Below are 22,354 nucleotides of genomic sequence, written 5' to 3' on the forward strand. Positions count from 1 at the left end.
AAGGCCTCAGCTCTGGGGGCCCTCAGGGCCTCCTCTCCCCAACATGGATTGGACTGGCTGTCTCCGCCTGCTGTACTGACTCTTCTGTAAGACGCTGTGTCCTGTCAGCTAATAAACCTGCTCTTCTCATGCTGAGTAAGAGTCACTCCTGCCTGCAGATGGGGTGCAGAGCTTGGGGAAGACTGAACCCCATCACAGATGCAAACAAGGAAGTGATATGAATATGCAACAACTCATTTGCATAAAGGCAACCACATGCATTTCTAGAAGTACCCCTAATGCACCATTGCTCCTCTCTGGTTTTCAAAGCCCCCATTTTTATTTACCTTGAGACTGACAGTAGGGTCAGAGAGCTTCACCCCAGGTGGGATTTGAACCCGCAATCCTTGGCTTAGAAAGCCAAGGCCTTATCCATTAGGCCACTGAAGTAAGAAAAAACAATGAGGGATAAAATTCTCTCTCAAACATGTACATTTCTTACTTTGGAAGACAAGAAGTTGCTCTTTCTCTGTGTTTGTTCTTTCTTTGTTGTGAATCTGAGAAACACCCAGGGACTAATTCTGCAGTAGCAACAAAGGAGTGACCCACACCCACCTAGATGTTAAGTTACCATCCCTGGCCATTCACCAGGAAGGGACATGTAGGAGACAGGTTCACAATGGCCATGAAAGGCAGCTGCTCAATAGGCTGTTCGCCCTGAGGTGCCTGGCTCTGAGACACACCCAGGATCTTTCTGGCACCCAGTGGAGCATGTAAAGTAAGGGACATTGACATGATCATTTCTCCTCTCCTCCTGTACCTACACTGAAGGCAGCAACAATGTTGGAAAGACAAAGAAATCTTTGACTTGGCCTAATTGGAAAAGCATCCCAGGAAGCACAAACTGCTCGAAGTTATGGGGAAGGGAAACCTTCCAATCTGGCTCAGCATGAGCACATTTAGGAATTAGACTGGAATTTCTCTTGTAACAGTTCTGGACTCCTGCACCAATTCCACCTCGAAAGACATACAACTGATCTTTTTGTGGGGAATAAATCTCAGCTACTGAAGTTTTGATTGACATTTGGGGAGTGTGAGCAAGGAAATGTGCAGGGAACTGGGCTTGTTGACCTCGTGAGGTCCCTTCCACTTCTAGTACTCTATGAAAGAGACTGGAGGATAGTCAGCCCTTTGATTTACTGAGGGACTCATGAAGGAGCTCAGTCTGATAAGAGGGTCTACAGCTGTGAAATGTAAGCCTTTTGTCAGAATAAGTCGGGAGCAACCAGGGTCTGTTTCAACATCGAGGGGTCCCTTTTCATCCATTTCACATAGAACCGGCTGCAGCCCCCACCCAGAAGCCTGGGAAATTTGCAGAGCCCTGGGTGCCTCGCAGGGGCAATGCTTCCCCACTCACAAGCACAGAGTCTGAGTGTAGAAAATGAGCTTTTAATGAAGAGGCAGAAAAGTCATATGGCATAAGCTTGGGAAAATACCACACCCAGAGTTCACAACCAAGCCTCAAGTAAGTATCCCAGCTCAAGCAGATGGAGCAGTGCCCTTTGCCTCTCAGGCTCAGCAGTCCTATACTGGAAAGAGCCAATCCACACACCCAAGCTTTCTCCGTACCCACTTCAAAGTCTTCCCAGTCCCTGCACTCCCTGACACATCACTTTCGACTTGTCTACACTCGCCCCTTCATAAAACTGAACAGGAAGAGGGGACATTTGAAGAATAGGTGGTCCTTTCGACAGGCCCCCCCCACACACAGATGGTACAAGATTCGAAAGTGGCACTTTTCAATCGCCCTGTGCTCCATTATGCTTATGAGGCACTGCACGTTGATGGCAGCACCTCATCGTCATCTTCCGACCTCACTCATCACCATGCCCCTTCCGAAAGGAACAGGCTAGTGTAGACATGGCCCTTGCTGCATTCCCTCTCTGAACTGGAGGTAATGCAACCTTTGTGCTGGACCGGCGTTCCGCATCCCCTGCCAGCTGCCCACCCGCCGCTCACACCTGCTGGCTGCTTCTCACACCAGATGTCCCTCTCCTGTCTTGTGGGTTTTGCAATAGGCAGAACCCTGTGTTTGAAGCACTCCAGGGCCTCAGCTACCAGCTCATAGGGGATTTCAGTTCACACTGGTATTCAGCTCTGCATCGAGGTGCAGCATCTCGATATTCACCAGGATGAATTCTAGCAGAATAGTTATTGACCCATCTTTAGGTCCACCTTCTAACAGCGGGGGGAAGAAATAGTCAAACCAGTTTTACCGCTGTATAGCCCAAAGGCTTCCAGCAAGCTGAATCAACCACTAGTCCTACCCTTTTTCACTTCATAAGGCTTCCATGAAGGGATCCCTCTGTAATCCATATCTGACACAGCAGTCATGAGTGCCCTGTAGCCCACAACAACTTCAAGCACTGGTGAGATTCCACAATTCTCACATTGGGGAAAGTCATAAAATGTGACTTTCCAACAACAAGCTATTTACAAGACATGAAAACGCTTTGCTTCACTTGCTCCCATCAGGCTTTGTTTTCAAGGCATTACATGGGCTCACCTTTACATTTGAGGACACATTCCCCAAATCCTTCACCAGTACAAAGCTCCTGTTGGCACATTCTTTACAGGAAGAAGAAAATTTCTGAGAAGCAGGAGATTAGCTGGTGTCTCCCTGCAGAGAGTTCATGAGCAGGGCGGGGGACCGTACATGCACTTCACCGAGCTGTGCCTCTTCACACTGACAGCCATGTGACAAAAAAGCAAAAAGGGGCTACTTGCTAGTGAAGAGGAGACAGTAAGGTGTGTTCTGGGGCACTCAGAAATCCCAAAGTCAGACTGTCAGGGTTTAAAGGAGAAACAACCCTCCAGACCACACTCTGGCAAGCAAGTAATGAAGCCTCGGTCTCTGATGAGACAGCTCCCTGCAGCCCTATTGACAGTCCCAGAGCAGCTGACTGGCTGGCTGGCCCTACTTTAGCCAGCACAGGAATAAAAAGCTGTGGAAACAACCAGTGAGAACTCACAAATGTTACAGCTTCTTACCAAGGCCATTGATGACCTCTGTCCCTACACAACTTGCAGGGGAAAGAAGAACCAGGCAGCAGTTCTCTCTCTGTGCTGGAGTCCACAGAAGCAATGAATGCTGGTTTCCCTCCCCTGGGACTCAGCAGGTACAGTTACAGTCCCCCCTATCCGGCACCCAATTCTCAGTCTGATAATCTTTTGGTTGATCTGGAGCTGCTGGACTTGTGGAGGGTATTTCATCTCCTCCAGCAGTTACTTTCTTTCCCATTCTCAGAGTCTGGGCCGGGCTCAATGGGTGGGGAACCAGCCAGAGGGGAATTTTAACCCAAACTTGGCTCTTCTGAGCGTCTCGAGCACAATGGTTCTCAACTTGTTCACTACTGTAGGCTGCATATGAAACCACAGTGTGTAATGTGGGCTGTGTCCAATACTACCTGTGTGTTTGTGAGGATGTCACAAGTGGGTGCTGACTGAGCTGCAAACAGGTCACAGACTGTGAACCACTGCTCTGGTGTGGAGCTACTGGAGCTGATGTGGAGGCAGACAGAGGAGGCAAGTGTCCTTTTGCACACAAAGAGGGCAGAGCAGGGACAAGGGAACTCAGCTTTTCAATCTTCTAAGCTGATTGTGACGCTCCTCAGGGACACCCAGGATTGTGAGGGACCTGCTCCCACCAGCCTGTGCTACCGTACAAGCAAGGCGCTAACACACATCCACACACTGTATTTCCAAAAGTGAGACCTCTTGACAAAGCTGCTGCACTATTTTGTAGCTCTCTGTAAGGCCCCTGCTAATCTTCTAACTTCTTCTTCATGTTTTCTGTGTTTCCAGATTCCCAGCAGCCTGGATTCACAGTTCTGGTAATTACAAGCAGTCTTGCACCTAAAGCACCACATTCCCTCCCCTCTTGAGAAGCCCTCTTCATTTTAAAATAAAACTGATTCTAACTACAGCAACAAATATGGAATAAGCCACTCTACTGTTGGCAGAAATCCTACATCGAAAACACTGTAAATACTACACACCATGGTCTCTAGTCTAGACAGGGGGTCGTTTGGATCTGGCAGACCTTCTCTCAAATCCAGTTCCTGATGCAATATCTTCTTGTGTTGGCAACTACGATGAAGTCATCCAATGGGGTTGGGTGTTGGCATCATCTCCTTTTGGTGCACAGGCAGGTTTCCAAAGGACCCCGCAGACTTTGAAATCCCCCCATTCCTATCAGCAGAGTAGCTGGCCATTAGCATGGCTATTTTGAGGTTTTGGCCAAATGTGGCCACAGCCCATTTGTCCTTATTGATCCTCATGACATTTCTTTTGACCCCACCCTGCAATTTATCCAAGTCACTCAGGACCTACCCTCCAGCAGATCAACCTCTTCCCCTCGTTTAGGGTCATCTGCAAATTTGCTAACGGTGTAGTACTCCCCCTCATCCAGCTTTTCAATAAAGATGTTGAACCTTGCAAGACAGAGAATTGATCATGAGGACATTATACTTGAAACCCATCTCCAAACAGAGATGTCAGTTTCAACTGTTGGGGTCTGGCCATCAATGCAGCTTTCTATCCATCTTCCTGTTCATAAAGAAATGGCAGTGGTGGGATTTGAACCCACGCCTCCGATGAGACTGGAGCCTAAATCCAGTGCCTTAGACCACTCGGGCACACTACCTACAAAAGGCACTTTAAGCGAGCATCAACCTCTCTTGACATTTCCTGAGTTTCAGAACAGTTTACACCGAGTACATACAAAGTTTTAAAACGCCTCATATGTCATACCTAGTGAAAATGTCAGCATGTTTTCAATAAAAGGGGGCTGTGACACAGTATTCCAAAAAGATGGCTTTTAGCACATCCTAACCTTCCCCTGCCGTCTCTCTTGGCTGCTTTTTATCCCAGATCACACTGACACACAGAGGAAGGTGATGGGGATTACTGGTCATGATACTCTTAAAGCTGGAGTCACAGTTCCTGAGTGCAGCTGCCATCCTCTGCTCTAGCAGCTGAGCCTTTGAAGGGCTCCCCACGTGGGCCAAGGTGAGCAGTGACTTGTGGATGGACGTGATGGGAGGGGAACCCAACCCAGATAGAACTTCTGTAGCTTTGTGGTTGTTACATTTGCTTTACATGTGCAATGTACTTGTTTAAAGCCCCATGAAAACAGCAGTGCTTTGGTTGCTTTGCTCCCCTTTGGGGCTGAGAAGAGCTGGTCTCATTCTGTCTCCGGAGTAAACCCAACTGCTGTGTGAAAAAGGGTAGAGGTATCAGCAGAGCTTATACGTCGCTCTCAGACTGGAGAAGCTACACAAGTTCAGCCGTTCTTTTTCAGGAGGCTTGTGTCTTGGCCTCCTCTGCCCTTGAGGATTGACTGACTGAGGCCGGCTCTCCTGCTGGCCTCCTTTGCGTGACTTGCTAAAGGAAGAAGTGAGGCTGGAACGGGGCAGAAGAAGGAAGTAAAGCTGAGGCAGGCAGGAGAGCAGCTTAGCACCTCAGTGCAGTTAATGGAGCACCACTCTTTCTCCTGCCAAAGCCTGTGCAGGTGAGGCTGGCTGCAGGGAGGCAGAATCCTGTGCCTGTCCAATGGTGCTCCAGGAGTGGCTCCTGGTAACCCAGGAAGAGAAGTGGGATTCTGGGTGGAAGGAAAACCAGCAAAGCTCTGTCTGAGTGAGTAAGGAGCAGGTCCTGGGTGGATTGGGCAGTGGTGGTCTTGAGGGGCTCTCTGTCAGCCTTGGGGCAGCAGGGACCCCTGTCCCTTTGTGACTGAGCCAGGCTGGTGGTTCATGGCTTTGGATGTGTCTGGTTGTGAGCAACTGGGACCACAAACCCTCCACCTGCCTGTGTGATGGGCAGATGTGCTTAATATGACATTTGAGGGAAATGGTTTAGCTTTCAAATATCATAACCTCTTTTCTGTCTGTGAACAGCCTTTGTAGCTGGGTGCAGGATGTGTCTGTCCGTCTGTCTGTCTGTGCTACAGAGCGTGTGGTAGGTTTCTGGGTCACACTCACAGACGATTGGGCAATACGCTGCCTCGCCTGCTTCATGGCCCATCCTGTAGCACCTGCTCTCTTGTTGGCTCATTGGGAAAGCGAGGGGTACAGCTGAAGGCTCAGCAGCTCGGCTTTGCATGAAGTGTGGGCGTCTCAATTATCGGTAGCAGCCGAGGGCAGTTTGAGGCCCTGTGGTCAACATCTAGCCTGTTAGCCCCCTTGTCTGTACGCTTCAGTCCAGGGTCATGCTGACACTGCACATCTGTGTTCTGAAGCATCTAAACGCTGGGCTTGAGATAGGCGCGTCTGTGCTTTCCAACGCTCTAAGACTGTGCTGTTCCTTTGTGCTGTGTGCTCAGCGGCACCGAAAAGGGGCAAGATGGAGTAGAGCAGGGGGATTGTGTCTGGTTACAGGACCCCAGGGGCTCCCGGGCGGGACAGTCACACGGACACCTGCCTCAGGCCCTGTGGCTGGTGCTGCAGGCTGATCTATTGCTCTCAGTGTCAGAGAGAGGGGAGTTTGACATTCAACCCCACAGGCAAGTGTCTGCCCCTTTCCCAGCTGTGCACAGCCCAGCTCATCCCAGCTGCTGGGAGAGACCAGAGCCCCTGAGCCAGCCTTGGGGACAGGCCCTTCTCTCACAGGCAGCTGCCCATGTCAGTGGCTGCAGCTGAACCAGGGCTTTCCAAACCAAATCCCCATGTCTGGCCGGGGCACTGCACCCCAGCTGTTTTGGGGGCCATGCTCACCCCAGGAAGCCGCATTGCAGGGGACAGGAGTGAGAGTAGAACTGTTGGGCCAAATCTGGCCATCCTGTGTCCCTGGCCAACCAGCGAGGTGCAGAAAGGTTCCTGTCAGGGTTGAGTTTGGGAAGAATGAAAAACTTGCAGCACATGAAGATGAGGTGGTGAAGGTGATTGATTGCTAATCCATTGTGCTCTACCTACAGGGGTTCAAATCCCATCCTCACTGCATCTTTCTTTGTTGATTTCCAGCCCCATTGTTTGCAACTTCCAGCACACCTGAGTTTGCTGCCTCCCAGCTCCTGTGTTGGGCAGACTCCAAGCACAGGACACCTCTGTGAGGCTGAGCTGAGCTCTGGCTGCAAGAGGTGGGGGGTGGGATGATTTCATTTGCCCTGAAAGTGCCAAGCCTGACTCCAGTGTCAGCTCCACTCACCTCTGCCCCCTTCAGGGCTGCTGTGTGGGGCTCAGTAGGGCCCCAAACACAGCCAGAGGTGTAGTTCCCTGGCAAGGAAGGGGCAGCCCTGACTCAGCTGAGGCCAGGCACAGGTGCAGCTGCCTCTGAGTGAAGAGCTGGTTCCCCAAGGCTTGATGCAGTGCTCTGGTCTCTCCCAGCTCCTGGGCTGGGCAGTGCACATCTGGGAAAAGAGCAGATACTTGCCCAGGGGGAAGGAATGTTTCTCTGCCAACTGACAGCAATAGATCCAGCCACAGGGCCTGGGGCAGGTCTCCATTCAACTGCGCCATCCTGGGCAAGTCCTGAGTTCTTCTGTGCTTCTCAGCAGCTGGGGAAAAGCCTCTTTGGGACATATCTCCTGCCCCACAGCTGAAAGGAGCACACAGGAGCTGCTGGGTTCAGCTGCCAGGGGTGCCAGGCTGCGACCTTCTGCGGCACCTGGTGTTGGCCCTGACAGGACATGGGGCTGGAGGGACCTTTGTTTTGACCCACAATGGATGTTCTGGAGGTTCACATGCTGGTGACAGGCCAGTGCTCCAGGCCCCCCTGGGACACTCCTGTCCTCATGGGAAAGGAGCAGCTCTGGGCTTTCAGGTCAAACCGCACATGGCGGCTGTCACACTGTGGGGTGGCAATTGCAGTGCTGCTGAGCCCGGCTTTGTGTGCTGTGTCTGAGACTGGAACCCCCAAGCCTCTTTGGGGTAATGACTGCAGCAGGATAGGTCAGTGTCCCGGCCCCAAAGCAGCCAGACCCACTAAAATGCCGGAGAGTCCAGGGAAACACCTCCCTGCCCCTGGGCTGTTTTCATGGGCGAAACTCTCTTCCAGCCTTGACCTGAGTGAGACACTGACATGGCCACTTCCCAGCCCCAGCCCTGCGCACTGAGCCACGAGCACTAGTAAATGTTCTACCCCTGGAGCTCATGACCCTCGGAATAAGCAAATGTCCTGACCCGCACAGCTCATTCCAGAGACCACAAACTCTCTGCAGCTGCCCATGGCTCCTTTCCACCGAGGCTGGCGAGATGAACTGGTTATTGGGAGTCTCCTAATGCTCCCATGAGGGGTTCAAGTCCTGCTGTACCTTTTAGCTCACCTTTGCTTGTTGTCCTGGCTGCAATGGACAAATAGGCTCTACGATGCCCAGGGGGCTGTGCAGGGGTCAGCCTGGAGGGTGGGGGGTTGCTGGGTGTCACTGTTGGTATCACCATAAGAATTCCAAATGCCTCTGTCCAGGGGTGCTGGTGACTGGCAGTAACCTGCTGTTACTGTTCTTGGCATCCTCTGTGTTCCTGTGCCTGTCACCTGCCTGGTCACACAGATTTGCTGAGCTACTTGGGCAGGTGAGGTACATGCAACAGGGCTGGTTGTGTCAACCGCACAACTCTGCCACTTGCGAGCATTTTGGTGGGTGCTCCATGTTCTGAGAGCAGCCGCAGTGGAGATGTCGTTGTCTCCGGCAATAAGAGTTCAAACTGGGGCTTGTGGGGTAGATTTTTGTGCTTCCTTTCATGCTTACTAAACTGTGCTGTGCATGGGCTGTGCCCCAAGGGGTCTGTTCCCTCTGGGTGCCCAGAGGTAAACTCACAAATGAGCCTTTTGGGGGAAGGAGTCACTCACTGGACCTCTCGCCCCTTCAGTCTCAGGGCGAATTACTGACCCATGGCTGTGGGGCTGGCATCAGCCTGGCTCACTCGTCTCTTGCTTCGGTAGCTCTGAGCCAATGTGTGAGACTCGGCAGTTATGTTTCTTTGTTTCTCTGCTGCATTGGTCTTTTCTGCAGCTCCCTCTGTGGGAGGACTCTGCCTGGCCCTCTGCCCAGCTCTGCCCCCTGCCTGGTGACTATTTACTGCTCAGAGCCACAGGCTTGTTCCTGGGCCTGGGTCAGTCTCTGTTGCTGCTGGCTGAGTGTGACACGGCCTAGGTGTGTCAGCCTGCACCAAGGGCATTTCTGTGTCAGGCTCCTGAGCCCCCCGGCTGTGGGTCTGGTTCTCCTGCCCAGTGCAGCCCATGGCAAGCAGAGCCCCGCGCATGTGCATCGTACTGCACCTTTGTGTGATCGATGGGAACAGAAACCTGAGCCTCAGAGGCTGGGAACTGAGGCAGCTGAGGGACGGGTTCGCTCAGTTTTTGTACGTTTGTAGAGGAAAATGTGAAGTGTTTAAATCCATGTCAAGCATCCAGAGCAACCCCAAAACATACTGGAGCCAGAGGTGAAAATGGATTTCCATTAAGAAAACCATCCAAACAGGGGCATCTGGTAAAGCTTCATCTGCAGTCAAGTGTTCCACCACTGAGCCAGGCTCTCTATCACTGGAAAATGGTGAGAGGTTTGTCCCCAGCCCATCTCAGCGTGGGGATTTCTCCGGCGGGATACAGGCACAACAGAAAGTTCCTCACCGGATGGGAATTCTGATCTAAAGCCCATGTGAATTGCAGGCAGACAAAATCTGACGGCCCTGCCCAGCACTGCGCTGGAGGCTGGAATGATGGCAGCAGGATGGGGAACAAGGGGAATACACCGAGTGACAGGGATTTGTGCAAGTAGCAAACCCAGGCAGCAGTCAGGCCCTGCTGGGTGTGCCCTGTACCTTGCTGCAGCGATAGGAGATGATTTGGACCATTTCCCAGCCACAGACATTCTGGATGGAGCCAGCCATGCTGCACATGTTGACGACGGCCGCCTTGCTGCAGCTCAGCCCTCTCTGGGGGCTTCCCTGGGCAGCCTGCTTCAGCAAGGGCAGGAAGGCCTGGGCAGAGGGGAGAGCAGAGCAGCCGTGGGGTCAGAAAAGGAACCAGAGTTCTGCTCGTGAGGCTGGGCACCAGAATGGAGGGTGGGTCTCTGCTCTTCCCACTGATGCCCAGCCCCCAGCCAGCCCAGAAGCAGGAGCCTCACCCAGGAAGGTGTGCGGAGCCATGGATCCTACTCATACCCTGTAGAGGCCAACAATGATCCCCAGCTCATGTCCCTGCATTCACAGTCTTCATCCAGGGCAGATTGGGGGGGTCTGTGGCTCCCCACTGATGCCCACTTGGGTCTTGCCATGGCCCACCTGCAGCTGTTCAGCAAGGAGGATTTGCCCAGGCAAGGGTACCCCCAACTGCGGCAGTGGACGGTCAGGTATGTACCCCACACGGCACACACCTCTGTGACATGGGGCGGGGGCACCAGACATGACTCGGAGCCCCACACCCCCAGCGGACCCCGACCTGCAACTGCACAGTAACAGCCCCAGGCCCTGCTCAAAGGTTTCACACAGGGAAAGCGGGGAAGTCAGCCCCACCCCCAGGGCACAGTGATTTGCACTGGGCTGGTAATAAAGCAAAGGGGTTGTGTGGAGGGTCACAAGTGGGACTGAAGGGCAGAAGGAGACAGAAAGGCAAAATGTTCTGCTAGTTACACCGCAGCAAATGCTCACCCTGAAAAGCTCCAACCGGGGCGGCACAGCCCATCCCCCACTCCGTGAGAGACAGGAGATAACTCTGCCCCACAGCTGGGCCCTCCTCGCCCCACCCCTGGGGTGTGAAGAGGGAGAAAGGAGGGTGTGGGGATCACAGAGTGAAATTCAGGCTGAGGGAGCAAAGGGGGGCAGGACTCCAGGCTCTGCTGGTGGGACCCTGGCACTGGGGCAGGTGGGGTGGGAGGAGGGTAGATTGGTGGAGTCTGATCTGCACACGGCAGAGGGGAGAGGAAGTGAAAGGGGGTTTTTCGTTCCTCTCATCCGCAATGTCCTCTCGGCGGCAACTCCAGCTTCCCTCAGGCACAATGTCTGTGCTGGGCAATGGGAAGGGGTTGTTGTGGGCAGCCCACCAGAGTGGGTCGGCCCCCACAAAAGCTCATCACTTGATAAATTCGTTTGGTTGTCGTTAAAGTGCTGCAGGACGGCTTTTTGGCTGAAGACACAGACGAACACAGATACCTCCTTGTCAGGACCCACAGCTCAAGCAAGGGGGGCATCATGGCTTAACTGGTAAAAGCGCCTGCTTTGTAAACAGGAGATCCTGGGTTCAACTCCCAGTGGTGCCTTGTTGTGCATCATGAGCAACATTTTCCTACAGGTGTCTGGGGAACCAAAAAGCCCTCCCTTGGCAATCCCAGTCGTGGCTGGGGGAGGCAAAGGCTGATGGGAGAGGAGCATTGGGAAGAATCCAGGCACAGACAAGAGCTCACACAAAGGCAGCTGAAACTGGCGTTGGGAAGGTGGCTCCTCTGGCTACAAGAACAGAGGCTGATCCTCCCAGCCCTGTGGCTCTCTGGCACTGCCTGTGCACAGCTGCTGACAGCGCAATCTCAGCTGGGCAGGAGAGGGAGAGTTACTCTCCTCTCACATCCCTTTGTTTGTCACTGACAAAACCCAAACGAGTTAGGAGAAAAGTCCCAGAGGCTCTGTGGCTCCCCTGCCCATGGACCTCCCAGGTAAGGGGAGATTAGGAAAGCAGCACCCAGTGGTGACTGGCCAAATCTTTCTGGCTGCCTCTCACCTGCTTTGCAGCACCTCTGGGCTGTGCTGGAGAGTTCAGAGAGCTGCAGGAGGCGGCTGCCGTCCTTCTGGAGGAAGAAGTAACAGACACTGACAGGTGGACAGCTGAGGTGGCTGCAGAGTGGGTGTGGGGAGCATGGGAGGAACCCCAAAGCCCTTTGTCTGTTACTAAGGCAGGGAGGTGATGCCCTTGATTCTTGTTATTCACCAACAGGTCTATGCAGCCAAGGGCTCAGCATTAGGTCCTGGGCCACTGAGCACTAGGGAATCCCATTTACAGTGTGTATTGCCTCCTGGCCCTCTCCTGCCCCAGACCTGCCTCTGCAGAGACACCCCCCACACTAGTGAGCAGCAGTGTTGGCCTGTGCTTGGAGTCTGCCCAGCACAGGAGCTGGGGGGGCAGCAGGCTCAGCTGTGCTAGAAGTAGCATCACACAATAGGACTGGAACTCAACAAAGCTCAGCAGGATGGTGCCTATAAAGGTTCAGTGAGGATGGGATTCAAACCCTGCAGAGCACAATGGATTAGCCGTCCATCCCCTTCACCACTCGGCACCTCACCCACCGTGCCTGGAACGTTTTTAATATGTCCCAACTTCAACCCTGCCAGGAACCTTTCTGCCACTCACTGGCTGGCCGGGGACACGGGATGGGCAGGTTTGGCCCAACAGGGCTGTGATCAATCATGTCCCCTGCAGAGCTGCTTCCTGGGGTGAGCAGGGGACTGTGGTGCCCTGCCCTGGGAGCAGCACAGCTCAGCCCATGTGTCCCTGCTGGGTGGGTCCAGAGCAGGGCCATGGGCAGGGTTTGCAGCCTTTGTGTCTCCTCTTGACACGCTCTGCTCCTTTCCAGCTGCTCTGTTAGCACAGCAGCTCCAGCTGGATTGGCCCCTTCTCTGCCAGGTCAGTCTGTCAGGGGCTGATGGGAGGCAGGTTCAGGAGCAGGCTGTGGCTGGGTCTGGCTGGGACTGAACATGTGGGATCGGGCAGGGGCACTTGCCTGGCACAGCTTCTTTTGGCTGAGGGGCAAAGATAGCTCTGTGATTCCCAGCCAGTGACATCAGTGAGGGAAAAGCCTTCAAGTACATTCTGGGACAGAGTTTCTGTGCACTAGCAGCAATGCATCTGCTGGGCTCTCCTGCTGTACAACACAGTCTGGTTCAACATCTTCTTGTCACATGGGTGCTGGGCTTATCTGTAAGAGAGGTTATAGGAGAAAGAGATGAGCCCTTCTGGGCGTAAGAGTGAGCCCCACAAACAGAGGCATTCATGCTTCTGCCTGGTTTTGAACCAGGGACCTTTTGCGTGTAGCCAGCACCTGTACCAGTCACCTATTTTCTGCTCTGAGAACTACAAGAATGCCAGGTTTGTAATACACCAAAGGAGATTTTGCCCCTGTAGGTCACTTCCCCACCTTGCGGTTGTGCTCTAAGATAGCTGTTTGGTCTCAGCCTGTGGCCAGAACAATGCCATGAGAGAGGGAGGGAGCCACACACCTGTCTGTGGTGCTTGTGGTGCCCTCATGTGAGAATGGGCCAGCCCTCCCCTTGTGGCCTTGTGGGACAAGGGAAACACAAGGGCCCACTCCTCGGGACCTTCCAGCACTGCCACCAGCCTCCCCAGTGCAGCTGTCACAGGCCACAGTGGACATCTTGAGTACCGGTTCTGTTCAATATCTTCGTCAATGATTTAGATATTGACATAGGAAGTTCGCTTCTTAAGTTTGCAGATGATACCAAGCTGGGAGGGTTGCAACTGCTTTTGAGGAGAGGATCGTAATTCAAAATGATCTAGATAAATTGGAGAAATGCTCTGAGGGAAACAGGATGAAGTTAATGAGGACAGATGCAAAGTGCCCCACTTAGGAAGGAACAAGCAGTTTCACACACACAGAATGGGGAGAGACTGTCTAGGACCGACTACAGCAGAAAGGGATCTAGCAGTCCCAGTGGACCACAAGCTAAATAGGAGCCAACAGCGTGATGCTGTTCCAAAAAAAGCAAACGTGACTGTGGGATGCGTTCACAGCTGTGTTGTGAACAAGACAGAGAAGTCATTCTCCTGCTCTGCTCTGCGCTGGTTAGGCCTCAGCTGGAGTATTGTGTCCAGTTCTGGGCACTTCACTTCAAGAAAGATGTGGAGAAATTAGAGAGTTCCAGAAAAGAGCGACAAGAATGATTACAGGGTTAGAGATTGTGACCTATGAAGACAGGCTGAAAGAATTGGGCTTGTTTAGTTTGGAAAAGAGAAGACTGAGGGGGAATTTGAAAGCGGTTTTCAGATATCTGAAGGCGTATCATAAGGAGGAGGGAGAAAACTTGTTCTTTTTGGCCTCTGAGGATAGAACAAGAGGCAATGGACTTAAACTGCCGGAAGGAAGGTTTAGGTTGGACATTAGGAAAAAGATCCCAACTGTCAGGGTGGTCAAACAGTGGAATAAATTGCCAAGGGAGGTTGTGGAATCTCTATCTCTGGAGATATTTAAGAACAGGTTAGAGAAATGTCTATCAGGGATGGTGTAGACAGTATTTGGTCCTGCCATGAGCGCAGCAGCCTGGACTCGCTGGCCTCTTGAGGTCCCTTCCAGTCAAAGTATTTGATGATTCAGAGCCAACCAGGTGAAAAAGCAATGCTCCAGGTGAGGTTTGAACTCACAACCTCAGCATGTCTAGGGCAGTACTGCTCTATAAGTACTGCGCGCTAACCCATTGCGCCACTGGAGCTCTGTTTTTAGAGGGGACCCAGGTGACTTAGGGGTCAGGTCATATTTCAGCAGCAGAACCTGTTTCGACAGGTCACAGCCCCTCACCTCCATCGCATCCATGTTGCCAAATGCCGCTATGGCCTTGGGACCCACTGGGGGAGTCACAGAGCAGAACCTGTCTGGGGGACCAGTGTGAGGCAGATCACAAACCCTCTCCAAGGCTGTGACATGGCATCAGGATCCTCCCCTCTTTACACTGGGGCAGCAGCTTGGGGCCCATCCCCACTTACCCCCCCTCAGCCCCCTTGGCTGCCTCTCTTCCAACTCCAGCTTGTGCTTCTGCTATTCCACACAGCTGCTGCGGTTAAGGCACTAAAAGGGCTCCTCCGCTGAGAGGAATAAGGGGATTTTGAAAGGAGTTGGGTCCTTTCCAAAAGGACCCCCGTGTAGCCGTGCCGAGCCACATGCTTCCGAAAGCAGTGCTGTCAAAGTACCGCAGCTGGAAGCGTCCTAATGCTAATGAAGTGCTGAATATTCAACTCAGCACTTCATCAGTAATCTTCAAAATGGCCATCTGCATGGGCATTTCAAAGTTTTGGCCAAGTGTGGCCGCAGCCCAAGTGGATGGGAGAGCTGTCCCCCACTCACGTGAAACCAGCCTTCCTGAGTGATGGCAGCTCTGTGAGTGGGAGAAGCCAGGTCAGTAGGGGGAAGCTGTGGTGTGCACCGGGAGAGAGAAAGTTTAATAAAACCCCATTTGTAAAACCCCTGAGGGTTGGGACAGAAAAGGGAAGCTGGGGAAGAAGGGTTTGTTCAAAGGGGCCGGAAGATCACTGGCACAAGCTAGAGTGAAATGTGGGGGTAGGTCAGGGTTACGGTGTTTGACTGTAGATCAAGTGGTCTTGTTTCAAGTCCGAGCCTCTCCTTTAAAAGGCAGCTACTTGTATGACTACAGCTGTCTCACCTTTCCCTACACACTCTGGATTTGTATTATATGGGGCGGGGGTTAAAATGGAGATCAGCCCTCATTGTTTGCCAGAGCCATTGCATATATACCTAGCAAATCCCTCCCTCAGTTGAAATCTGGCTAAACAGGGCAACTGAAAGTTGACACCGATATGAATAATTTTGGGTCTCATTTCTCTAAAGAGGTTCTCATTCAGAGTCTATCAAATGGATCACATTCAGCAATGAAGTAGCTGCACATTTTGTAAATGTGTGTGGACAGAGGATGTCAATTTTGTAGGAATTCACAGCCAGAGCCATTATGTGCTTCCTCAGCTCAATATTCATACACAAGCACCAACATCCTTCCCCATATCTGTATTTCTGTTAATTTTCTGCAGGCTGGTTATTATAAAAGAAAAATGAATCTGTTTCAAAACTCTGGGGGTTTCAGAGAAAGTCAGTCTCCAGCCAAGTGGAGTGGGCAGCAAGACGGTACGGGCTCAATGTCTCAGGGAGAAGAGGGGTAGAGATGGGGTAGGAAGGAGTGTCCTGAGAAGTGAAACAGCTGGAGGGTGGCATAGAGTGCAGGGTGCCAGCTTACAAAAATCTCAGAGGTGCCCAAAAGAGCCAAAATTTGCCAATCACATTGTGTAAAAGACAGCACACAGGATTCTGAAATCTGAATTCAAACGTCTGTGGTTTGTTCTAAATCTCCCTCCCTGCAAGGGCTGGGCTTTTTTGCACACAGGTGTATCTGAGTTACAGCTCCTCATCCTGCTTAATGAGTGAGGCCCACTGGAGCTAAGCCTCTGGTTGGGCTGACTCACTGTAGACAGACAGACAGCCCCCTCTCAGACCAGCATTGCTGGGAACACAAGGGAGCCAAAACAACAGGGCACTTAACATAAATTCCAGCACAGCCTTTGAAGCTGTGAGAAAGCACAGGTGTGCTGCTACAATGTGCCTCTGGGAACATATACAACGATTAGGCTCACAGCAGACAGAGAAGCTGTGACAGACATGGCTCTTAGCCCCTGCTAAATAACGTGATGCACACACACCAACATCCTAGGTGGGAAAATATTTACCCTAATAAAAGGAGTGTCCAGTAGTCGGAACTTATTGTTTCTCTCCCTTGCAAGTGTAAACTACTCTTGCGAGAGCTGGCATCGCCCAGACAGACCAGCCCCAATTTGGCATAAGAAAGGAGAAAGAGAATAAAGGAGTACAGAGGTATAAGTATGGGACCTACAGCACCATGATTTTTGAGTGCTTTTCACTATCTATCTGCTGGTCAGATAAGTGACAGCCTCCCAAGGCTTCTGCAGCTAAAAGGGTCCCTGAGCCTTGTCCCTTATTCGTCTTTCTGCGGAATTGAGTGACCGATCCTGGCTTGGCACCGCTGGAATCGAGAGATGCAAGGAGGGTAAGAAGCACCCACACCTGATCTCCTATCTTTAGTGTACACATATTTTGAAATAGACTCTATACTTTGTTTTCTTTCTTTGGGATTGTGGCTTCAGCTTTGTAACTTGTTTGTGTGTGTAACATCTATACATTTAAATAAGTAGGCACTAGCAATTTTGTAACCACATGATTAGAATCTAGTTTAATAAATTTTGGTAACCATTTGTGCATAAGCCTGACTTGTTTCTCTGGTTTACTGTAAAGCAGCCAACACAATTAAAGAACCTCAGCCGTTTTGGCTATAAAGCCTGGCCATTAGGTGAGAGTACTAAGAGCCTAGCGTTGAGTTGTGCCGCCTCCACGGGGCAAACTCTTGGGGCGCCTGTCAGTCAATCCTGACTGCCCACTGCGAAGGGGCTCTGAGCTCTAGCAGTTAAAGTCACGGGTGTTTAGGACCTTGTGGCATCCGTCAGCCTAGCCCGGGCTGCCCGCCGCGAAGGGACAGTGCGTCCTAGCGGTTAAAGTCACGGATGGTATAAAACGGGCATAGCTGGCACCTCACCAAACATCCTCGGCCATCGGCTAACACTCACCCACATGCCTGTAACAGGTTGGGGCTCTAGAACTCATCAGTCTGTGTTGAGATGTCTGAGGTTGTGTTTCCCATAGCTTCTCCTTCGTCTACATGATTGGTGGCGGTGCCTGTACCTGGAGCTGCCAGGCTATTTCTATTGCAGGCGTGGCACCTAAAGGAAGGAGCATGAAGATCAGGCTAAAATATCAGGGGACAGAAGGGGAAAGGAAGAGTCCCTGGCTGGAGCCCAGCTCACCTTTGCTCTTCTGGGCCCCTGGAGGTGGGACTGCTGGTACTGAACCTCTGTGGGATGGCTCAAATGCCACTGAGCACCTGAGAACAGTGCAAGAGAAGGGGAGGTCCATGGCTACATGCAGCCAGAGGACTTCCGTAAAGACCCCTGAGCCTGGAAGCTCCCCCTCAACCCTCACTAATGCCACCCCCAAAGCAGCATTTGTGCTGATGCCATCATCACAAGGTGGTAGGAAATCAGCCAATCCCCAACTGGGGCTCCTTAACTGCAGGCCAGAAGGTATGTCCCAAAGAAGCTTTTCCCTGGCTGCCAAGAAGTGCAGAAGAACCTGGAGTGGGACATTTGAATGGAGACCTGCCCCAGGCCCAAGCTGTAGCTGCATCTCTTGCTGTTAAGGGCAGAGAAACATTCATTCCCCCTGAGCAAGTCTCCTTTCCCAGATGGGCACTGCCCAGCCCACTGCTGGGAGGCACCAGAGACCCTGAGCCAGCCTTGGGGACAGGCCCTTCCCTCAGAGGCAGCTGCCCATTTCACAGGCTGCCCCCTCCTTGCCAAGGCACCACACCCCTGGCTGAGTTTGGGGCCCTGCTGAGCCCCAGGGAGCAGCACACAATTCGGCTGCCTTTGCAGACAGGTTGGGCCCTGTCAGGGTAAATGAAATCATCTCACCCCTCCACTGGCAGCCTCCCCTTGGGGCTGGGGCTCAACAAAAGCAATTTCAACCCTGAAGATGGGATTTGAACCCATTCCTGCCAAGTACAAGGGATTAGCAAACCATCACCTTCGCCACTCAGCTAAATAACCCCACCTGCATGGTGGGTTTTCATACCCACCAAAGTCAATCCTGCCAGGAACCTTCCTGCCACTTGCTGGCTGGCTGGGCACATAGGATGGGCTGGTTTGGCCCACCAATGCTACGCTCACTCCTGTCCCCTGCAGTGCGGCTTCCTGGGGTGAGCAGGGCCCCAGACACAACCAGGGTGCATTGCCACAGCCAGACATGGGGACAAGGTGGGGGCAGCCCTGTCTCAGCTGCAGCCAGTGACATGGGCAGCTGCCTCTGAGGGAAGGGCCCATTCCCAAGGCTGGCTCAGAGGCTCTGGTCTCTCCCAGCTGCTGGGCTGGGCTGGGCTGGGCAGCGCGCAGCTGGGAAAGGAGTAGACACTTGCCCAGGGGGATGAATTTCACATTCCCCTCTCTCTGACACTGGGGGCAAGAGATCAGCCTGCAGCACCAGCCACAGGGCCCAAAGCAGGTCTCCATGTGGATGAGTCACCCTGGAGATCCTGGGACCCCTGCTCAGTTCAATGCATTGATTTCTTCTGCTGCCTGGTTAGCAGCTGTTTACCTCAGACCATGTCTCCACTTGGTGCAGATTATTATGAATTCTGAGCGGATCCTCCAAAACAGTTGCAAACCCTCCCAGCTTGATTTCATCTGCAAACTCCACGTGTGCCTGGAGAACACAAGGCCAGGCACATCTGGGGGCATTGTGAAGTCTCCAGGCAAAGTTAAGCCATTCTGCTGGGGTGGGCTCATGCAGGTGAGTTGTGGCTCGCCTGCTTAACAATTATAATGTCTGTTCAGCAACACCCACCAGGTGTTGCTCACCTCCCTTGTCTCTGGCTCTGTCCAGCTAACAGCTGCTGCCTCACAACCCACAGCTTATTTCATTTCTTAACATTTCCTGTGCATTGAGGATTGTCAGATGTCGAGATGAAAATGACTTTCAGCAGCTCCTGACTTTTTGCTGCTCTCTCTCTGGGCTGCTTTCTGTGCCAGATCCCCCTGACACACACAGCAGGGAGATGGGAGTTACTGGTTGCTCTTCCCAGCTCTAGTATGTCACACGCCCCTTGAAGTCCAAGGCATAATTCCTGGGTGCAGCTGTAACCCTCTGCTGGAGCAGCTGAGTGTGTGAGGGGCTCTCCCCATTTCTCGAAGGTTCTCCAGCTGTGTGTGCCAGGGCAATTGGTGCCTCGTGGATGGAACTGTGGGGATGGAAAAGGTGGTTGACAAGGGCTTCTGTAGTGTAGTGGTTATCACGTTTGCCTAACACGCAAAAGGTCCCTGGTTCAAAACCAGGCAGAAGCATCAAATTCTCCATTACTGTGTCTCCCTTTTACACTGGATGGCTCATCTCCTTGTGCCCTAGCCAAAGGCTCCAATAAGTCTGACTCCTGGGTGACAGAAGGTGGTGACATCAGCTGAGCATCCCCTTTGCTCTCAGTGTGGGGAAGCTTCAAGTGTTAGACCCGTCACTTTCAGGAGGCTTGTGGTTTGGATCCCCCTGCCCTCGGTGGTTGGTCTTTGGAGGCCTCCTCTACCTGCTGGCCTCCTTTGCTTGATTTCCTAAGGGAGAAGGGAGGCAGGAATGGTGCACACACAGTCAGCAGCTGGCGCTTTTATTGGCAGTTCCCATCTGCACTTGCCTCGGTGCACATAAAATTTTCTCTCCACATGGAAAGACAAAATTAAAATGAAGGCTGCTCTCATTTCCTTGTCTGCCTGTCCCACCCCATCCCACCCCTGGGAAGGGCAAATCATTTCCTATGAGGCTCACTCCCTTCCCCACACTCTGCTGTCTCTGCCTTCTGCATCTCACCCACAGGCTGCTCTGAACATGCTCATCAAGTGACAGGTCTTGGGGTACGGCGGGGACGGGATCCTGAGTGTCGCTGTCAATCTTGGCTGGGTGCAGACAGACGTGGGGAATTTCAGCTCCGTCTGGGTCGGTACCTCGCTGAAAGAGGCCAGTGGTAGCCACATGTTGGGGCAGATCTTCATTGTATGGGTAATGGTTATGCTGGAACCCATCCTGCCCTCCACCTCTGCCCTGCACGGAGGGATCGTGTCCCACTCAGATGCCCTCAGGGATTCAGTGCTGTGCCCTGGGCTTCCAACCTCCTGCTGCCGCTTGCTTGGTTCCTCAAGCTGCTGGCATCCCAGAGTGAAGGTGAGCTGAGCTTCTGCTGTGAGGAGCTGGAGAGGGGGAGTTGGTTGTCATGGGCACCAGCTCACAGGTACTTCCATGGGGGTCATATCTGTGATCTCCACCCAGTATCCTCATGTACCCCAAAGCCCAATTCCCAGCCTGGACCCTTGACCCCTTCTACATCCCACTCCCGACCAACAGCCTAAACCCACTCCAGAACACCAGCCCAGAGCCTGGACCCCCATTTTCACACCCACCCCCGAGTCTTAGGCACCTTCCACACCCAGAGCTCCCTTCTGGCAGCACAATTCCCTAATTTCCAGCAGCTCCCTAAAGCCCGAACTCCCAGCCAGAGCCCTCACACTCCTGTACCCCAACCCTCTCTCCCAGAAAGGAGCCCCTCCCCCACTCAGACCCCATGGTCCCACTCCCACCACATGAATTGTGTTGTGTGCACCAGGGTGAAGGTGAGGTGTCACACGTCAGCTGTGTATTGCTCTTCCCTCTGCCTTGGGAGACATAAGAAAATTCACGACGCCTGGGAGGGAAAAGTTGAAGAGAAATCCAGATGGGCCAAGGGCTTAAATAGGCCCTGCCTCTGGGCCCCTGAGCCATGTCTACACGTGCACGCTACTTCGAAGTAACGGCACTAACTTCGAAATAGCGCCCGTCACAGCTACACGTGTCGGGCGCTATTTCGAAGTTTCCATCAACGTTAGGCGGCGAGACTTCGAAGCCGCTAACCCCATGAGGGGATGGGAATAGCGCCCTACTTCGACGTTCAACATCAAAGTAGGGACCGTGTAGTCGTTGCGCGTCCCGCAACATCGAAATTGCGGGGTCCTCCATGGTGACCATCAGCTGAGGTGTTGAGAGACGCTCTCTCCAGCCCCTGAGCTCGATGGTGGCCGCGTGGAGCGGCCCCTTAAAGCTCCTCGCCCCCCTCCCTTTCTGTGCAGGAAGCTGAGAGAACGCGCAGGCGGCAGCCCAGACACTCGGCCAGCCTGCACGTCTCTGAGTGCCACAGACACGCACCCCAGCTGTGATGGTCGCATGGCAGCGCCCCCAGGGGACCCCCCCCCCAGGGGGAGCCAGGGCTCACAGCCCAGCAGCAAGGCGGGGAAGCGGCAGCGGGGCCCCTCCTGGACGGAGGCCGAGCTTTGGGACCTGCTGGGGCTCTGGGGCGAGGAGGAGGTGCTCCAGGTAATGGGGAGCAAGAGGCGGAACGCGGATGCATTCGCTTGGCTGGCCAAGGGCCTGGCCACCCGGGGTCACCCTGCCCGCACTCCTGACCACGTCAGGAGTAAGGTGAAGGAGCTGCAGCAGGGTTACGCCCGAGCCTGGGATGCGGCCCACATGGCCATGGCCCCAAGGACAGCAGGGCCATGTCCCTCACAGGAGTGCATCAGCCCCTGCCCGCCCCCCGCACTACAGCGCCATGCCCCATCCCCGGGGCAGAGGGAGCGGAATCTCGAGGGTCCCCTGGGAGAAGGGGGTGGGACACCCCGCAGCAGCAGCAGCAGCAGCAGCAGCATGTGATGGAGTGGGGCGAGTGCAAATGCGAGACTCAGGCTAGATATGAGCAGCAAGAGCCGAATAGCTCCCAGGGGCAAAGGATGATCCTGGGGCTACAACTGGCAGGTGACACCTCTGCCCTGAGCAAAGAGGAGGGAGGAGCCGAGCTGGCTTTGAATCGGGGGTGGCAGGTAGAGGCTAGGGGAAGGGAGAGCTAGAAGGCAGCCAGCCTGAGGAGGGGGAAAGCTGCACTCCAGAGGGGCACCCCTTGGGGCCTTCTCCCCAGGACGGGTTGGAAGGACCGTCTCTGACTGCTGTACTGTCGCTTCTGGGAGA

General features: G+C 53.3%; 4 non-coding genes across 4 annotated transcripts; 2 read left to right on the forward strand and 2 right to left on the reverse strand.

Moving 5' to 3' along the window:
* Positions 1 to 4,602: 4,602 nt before the first annotated feature.
* Positions 4,603 to 4,684, reverse strand: TRNAL-UAG (transfer RNA leucine (anticodon UAG)). Its single transcript has one exon. It is a non-coding gene; the product is annotated as a tRNA-Leu (tRNA).
* A 6,472-nt stretch (positions 4,685 to 11,156) lies between these two features.
* Positions 11,157 to 11,230, forward strand: TRNAT-UGU (transfer RNA threonine (anticodon UGU)). The gene has a single exon. It is a non-coding gene; the product is annotated as a tRNA-Thr (tRNA).
* Positions 11,231 to 14,312: 3,082 nt separating this feature from the next.
* TRNAI-UAU (transfer RNA isoleucine (anticodon UAU)) lies at positions 14,313 to 14,405 on the reverse strand. The gene is given in 2 exon segments: positions 14,313 to 14,348; positions 14,368 to 14,405. It is a non-coding gene; the product is annotated as a tRNA-Ile (tRNA).
* A 5,184-nt stretch (positions 14,406 to 19,589) lies between these two features.
* TRNAV-AAC (transfer RNA valine (anticodon AAC)) lies at positions 19,590 to 19,662 on the forward strand. Its single transcript has one exon. It is a non-coding gene; the product is annotated as a tRNA-Val (tRNA).
* Positions 19,663 to 22,354: the final 2,692 nt, after the last annotated feature.

The sequence above is a fragment of the Carettochelys insculpta genome, chromosome 33 (genome assembly GCF_033958435.1).
Source record: "Carettochelys insculpta isolate YL-2023 chromosome 33, ASM3395843v1, whole genome shotgun sequence".
Classification (NCBI taxonomy): Eukaryota; Metazoa; Chordata; order Testudines; family Carettochelyidae; genus Carettochelys; species Carettochelys insculpta.